The sequence below is a fragment of the Tachypleus tridentatus genome, chromosome 12 (assembly GCF_004210375.1).
Source record: "Tachypleus tridentatus isolate NWPU-2018 chromosome 12, ASM421037v1, whole genome shotgun sequence".
NCBI classification, from domain to species: Eukaryota; Metazoa; Arthropoda; class Merostomata; order Xiphosura; family Limulidae; genus Tachypleus; species Tachypleus tridentatus.
In genome coordinates this window covers 43,244,790-43,251,225 of record NC_134836.1, presented here as the reverse complement: position 1 = coordinate 43,251,225, position 6,436 = coordinate 43,244,790, and positions in this window count along the sequence as shown.

The window sequence follows — 6,436 nt, the reverse complement described above, 5'->3', positions numbered from 1 at the left end:
ATTTCGATATAATATTCCCTCTATACATATTACTTTTCTTCATTATTCTGATTCGCTCCACTGCCTTGTAGTGATTTAAAATTGCTCTTACAGTTGAAGTAATTGCTCTTATCAAAAGCCAGCCCTTACCCTATTTAAATGTATACCAACCATTCCAAATAGCCCCTTTTCCCACTGAAATTATCCAACAACTTAAATCAAAGTGCGCTTCCTCACTTATTAACCTAAGCTAAGTGTTTAACCCAAGTGACCTACTTATAATTTTTATATCCACAGTAAGATTTTAATAACATCTCAGACAGAATTAAGTTATTATGTCGTTTTCTTTGAATATCATTGTCACTGCTTTGTACAGTTCCTCTGACTTACTTTTCCCTACATCGTCAGCACTACAAGTACCACACTACGATTTTCACCATTTATCATATCATCTGCTTTATTATTTATATATTCCATTTCTGCCCCTGGATAGATTAATCTAATTATTTTCTCCCTATTTATTCCACATTCCATCCTATGTATCTGCGAAAACTGCATAATAGTCTAGTTCCGATAATGTAGAGTCACCGACAGATAAAAATGATAAGTCTAAACAATTTGATGACGTTTAAGTAAGCCACTGTATAATTGGATTTCACGTAAGAAATTAATGTTTTCTAAAATTGTCTTTCTCGAATAGAAATAAAATTTTATATTTAACTTGTATATATATATATTATACAGCATCTATCTTCTTAAGTAAGAATTATTTTCGTGCTAAACAAATATTAACTTTTGTCCTTGAAAATTTTTGAGAATTATTATTACGTAGTTGTAAAGACACATATTTGCTGAGACACAACACAAATGCAGAAACTTATGTAACTTAAATATGTATATGCGTTGAGACACTAAGATCTGTATAAGAAATATTAAAATTATAAAAAATATATGAAAGAGTACATTTCAAAATATGTAAAATTTAATTTATTATCTGCGTCAGCATTAAAAAAGTTTATGGAAACTTTCAAACATGTCTACATATCTTTCATAACCTTAAAGCTAAGAAAGTCGTCAGAAGTTTTTAAAGACTATTTCTTATTTAATATTTTTTACTCAAGGTATTATCGGAAATTAAAATAGTTTTAGATTTAAAACTACATCTAACAGAAACATCAATTTTTATTCAGTTTAAAAAATATTTCATTTGAAAATCTACTATTACCAACCATGAAAATATTTACGTCCTTTATACTTTGAAATATTAATGTAAATAATTCACATATTAACCCAGGCAATATTTTCATTAGTTATTGTATTTGCTTACAATACGTAATGATATGAAGAAAAATCAAAATCCAAAAGTAAATGCAGTAATATCATAATATAGATACTGAATACATGTTGTTACATATACAGTAACCAATACGCACAGCATTTAAACGCTTTCTTGATTACAGTCCATAAAGTGTGCACTTAATGAGCATGTGTATATACTGTATCAATTAATAAACACTTAATTAATAAACCTAATCAAAATTATCCGGATCTGTTCGGTGCTTCTTTGATCAGGATATTTAAGAGTGTAGTACTCCACTTGTATTCTTTCTGTCTAACTCTATATACATACATATATCTAAACGACTGCACTGTATTTTTAGAAAAAAGGTAAAGTTAATCCATTTCCTCCAAATATAAACTTGTAACTTCTTTCTGTAACATTTCTCCAAATCATTCTATCCATCGCTGTTCACTCAGGCAGGATATATGAAAAATGTTTATTACAGCTAAAACGATGTGTATGATATGCAAGCATATAATATTCTTTCATCCTGTTCTAATAATATGGAACATTTTAAATTTTTTCGTTTGTTTGGTTTGTATGCAGGTTTAGTTTCAATACGATAGCCAAAATGTCGTTGAGGATGCTTTGTTAGAATCTCTCTGTTTCTTTCTTCTCTGTATTAGCTAATGTCTATTCCACCTGAAAGGATATTGCAGCAACACATAATATCCGAGCTAATGGAATCAGCATTGTAACATTTTTACCGGCCGAGTTGGCATTTCCTAATTGGGATAGCTAATAATTGTTGTGAGAGAACAAAATCATGAAGTGACGCTATTCAATGGATAAAGAAACTGGAGTGCTTCGACTAAAAACGTATTTTAATATCGTGTTTATTTCATTGAAAATCTTTCCTGAGAGTAAGAAATCTGTGGAGGTAAGAAAGAGAGAAAGTAAGTATTCGCTTCTATGTTGTTTATCTAAAATTTCTTTTTCTCCACTTCACAACTTTATTCAGCCCTATTATTTCATATGTACCAGAAAGACTCAGTGATCAGGTTTAGAATTACCTTTTTAATTTTCTGAACGAACTTGCTATTATTAAGGAGGCTATCTATCTGATACTTGTTGAGAAGTTAGTTTTCACTTGAAAATACTATTTAAGGAAAACTGAAAAAGACAAGAACACGCACGCTATTAATGAATAATTCAGAGAATCACGTGATAAAATATTTATATATGTGTACCAAAACTTATTGGTAAGATACTAATATTCAAAGTGTTACTGTTTTCTTATCCAACTGCTCACTATAGTATGCTTAGAATTTCTCCACTGAATCGCAGGTGAAATCGTTCATGTCTGAGTCGAAAAGTAAACATATACAAGTTCATACCAGAGGACAGCAATTGCTTAGTTAATGATGCTGAAAATATAGCTTTATTTATATATATACTGCATTTATCTCCAAGGGTAGACCTCAGTATCAGCCAGTAAGAAGATTTAATATTTTATAACTTAAAAACGTTTCTCGAAAAGATACACCCTAAACCACCCTCTTTGGGACTTTCTGGATTGAGGTTACTTTTAATATTCAACAAATTTTAGTGTGTTGCTTGTTTGTTTTGAATTTCGCGCAAAGCTACACGAAGGCTATCTGCCCTAGCCGTCCCTAATTTAGCAGTGTAAGACTAGAGGGAAGGCAGCTAGTCATCACCATCCACCCTTAATTCTTGAGCTACTCTTTTACCAACGAACAGTGGGATTGACCGTCATATTATAAAGTTCCCACTGCTGAAAGGGCGAGCACGTTTGGCGTTACGGGGATTCTAACCCGCGACTCTCACATTACGAGTCGAGTGCCTTAACCACCTGACCATGCCGGGCCTAATTATAGTGTAAAGACACCCGTTTCTCCTATGGGATGTGTTAGATAAACATGATTTCTCCATACAAAACACAAAGCGACTAGTTATAAAAATATTTGGTTTCAAGGCTTTATTAATACATATATTTGAAGAACGTAACTTAATGAACTAAAATTGGTAACATGTTTTAATCACTCTAGTGATCCATCCAGTGAGACAGCAGTATGTCCCTTAACTCATACAGCTAGAAACTGGGTTTCGATGCCTTTGGTGGACAGAACACAAACAACCCATAATGCAGATTTGTGCTTTACTTCAAACAACATCATTACTTTACTATTAATGTATACATTTACAGGGTGGTCAAACGGACCGAAAATTAAAAATATAAATTGGACAAGTTGCCTTTAAAATTCGTATCAACATTTTGTTAAAATTATAAAAAATACAGTAACAGATAATTAACTTTTTTCTTTTATTTCTTAATTTGATCCAAAGATCACAATTCGATTTACAAATACGTTTATAAAAAGTTCACGGGTATTTAAAAAAAACGACTCATTAAACGGGTAATTGGTGAATGGTGTTATTCTAGGTATCGAGTTACCTTCCTAGAAAGTTTGTTTGTTGTAGTTTCTTTTTAAGTATTCGCGAAAAGTTAAAGCTACCCAGGCGATAGCGCTACCTGTTCCAAATTCTAAATTGATAAACCAAAGGGAAGACACCCACCGACAACTCTTGGACTACGCTAATCGAATAATCGAATTATATTGTTTTTCTCATAGAGTACCCATGGCCCCAAATTGGAGACATGATATTATTATATTTTTCTGTAATAGAACTATGGACCTACAGATCTACAGTTCGTGATAGTAACCATTATACTTCAGTTTTCATACACCTGTGTACAGCACAGATAGCCTTTTATGTATCTTTGTGCTTAACCAAAAAACAAAAAATTCTGAAAGCACGCAGTAATGTTAGTAAAATAATACAGTACACATAACTTTTCCAAATGTCAACCAATTTTGTATGTGCATATAAGATATACATATATATATATGTGTGTGTGTGTGTATTGTACGTATAAAGAGATATACTAAATGATATGTTTGATTATTTGTTTGTTTTTGAATTTCATGCAAAGCTATAAAAGAGCTATCTGGGCTAGCCGTCCCTAATTTAGCAGCGTAAGACTACAGGAAAAGCAACTAGCCATCACCACTCACCGCCAACTCTTGTTTACTCTTTTACCAACAAATTGTGGGAGTAACCATCACATTATAACGCTCCACGGCTGAAAGTGCGTGCTTATTTACGAGCCGAGTGTCTTAATCATCCAGCCTTGCTGGGCCTACTTAAAATGACGGTCATGTTCGAAACACGAAATGTTCTATTTTTATGTTCAGAAAACGCTTGAGCATTGTATCCATTAAAATTATTCCAAGACGTAAAACGTGAGATAAACATATTTACTGTTAGTTTATTTATAAGATGTTTTCCAAAACGCAAAGTGTGAACTTTGTATATAGAATTATTTATTGTTAGTTTATTTATAGACATATTCCCAAAAAGAAAGCGAGAAGTATGTTGTTACATATTATAATTTATCTCTGACTAGTTTCCAATTCATAATGTTACGTATTTTATGTATTGTCATCCGCTGGTTCAGCGGTAAGTCTACGCATTTACAACCGTAAAATCATCTGTTCAATTCCCTTCGGTGGACTCAGCAGATAGCCTGATGTGGCTTCGCTATAAGAAAACACGCACACACGTTACGTATTACGATTTTAAATAGCCGGAAAGTTTGATTTAGAAGTTAATTAAATGTATATACATATTAAATTTATATTTGCTAAGAAGATTGATTCACACAATTTACTTGCTTAACATAAATATATTTATATTACAAATTATTGCATTATTACAAATAATGGTTTATATACACAAGTATTACAAACAAACAATATTCGGTCTTCTATCTGGTCTTGAAGTGAATATTTTATCTATGATCTAGGTCCACGATGAGCGAATTAATTCTGAGTTGATATTGTTACACTACATTTAAGCCAGCTAGTTGTCTATTCTTGGTTGACTTCAATCCACTTACAAGCTGACTTTCTATCGACGAAGATGGGTAATGTCCTCGTAGAAATACTAACGTCCAAAGTTAATTTCCTGAAATTAAACGGTTTGTAATGTTTGATTAGTAAGCGTTTATCATAATTATAGCTTCCAACGTTTATGGTATACTGATTTTAGCGACCGAACTATATACAACTGTCCCCCCGCATGTTACACTATTTGGAAGAGATTCTCGAACTTCAGCTGGAAATAATACTGGCATTTATGTACATACGTTTCTATATATATATGTGTTACTGAAATAAACGTAGATGTTAAAATGATATTAAATCCGTTACAATGTATATAGACTTATTTATTGTTAGTTTGTTTGTAAAAATTTATAAGCGAAACTTGAAGAATCTATATAATCTTTTTTTAATGATTACTTTATTTACAAAGCTCTTAAGGATTATTATCAGAACAACTGTACGGAAGTTATTTAACAGTTTAACAAGTGAGTTATGAAAAAGTAAATCTGAGTAAAATCACGAAGCCTAGTAGTAGTTACCTTGTAAATAGTATCGCCTCTCAATTCATTTAATATGTTTGATTCAGCCCAAATCTACACAACGGGTTATCTGCATCATTTCTACCATCGATAATTGAACCCTGAATTTTAGAATTCCAAGTTCATAAATTTACAACTGACTCACAGGAGGTTTGTTTGTTTCTGAATTTCACGCAATACTATACAAAAGCTATCTGCGCTAGCCGTCCCTAATTTAGCAGTAAAAGACTAGAGGGAAGGCAGCTAGTCAACACCACCCACCGCCAAATCTTGGACTACTCTTTTACCAACGAATAATGAGATTGGCCGTCACATTATAATGCCACAACACATGAAAGGGAGAACATGTTTGGTGCAATGAAGATTTGAATCTACGACCTTCAGATTACAAGTCGAACGCATTAACCATCTGGCCATACTGGGCAGTCCCCATATGGGGAGCAGCCTTTCAGGATGAAGGTTAATCCATTACTTATAAAAACTAGCTATCTAACCATGAAAATTCTCGATTTATTATGCATTAATCTAAACTTTCAACATACATTGTTCAAGTTATCTGTCTTCTTGTTCTGTTACTCAGAGTCAGGACATGACCGAGAAGTTAAAGTACCCGCTCCATGGATCAGCCAAGTGGTTAAGGCACTCGACTCGTAATCTGAGGGTTGCGG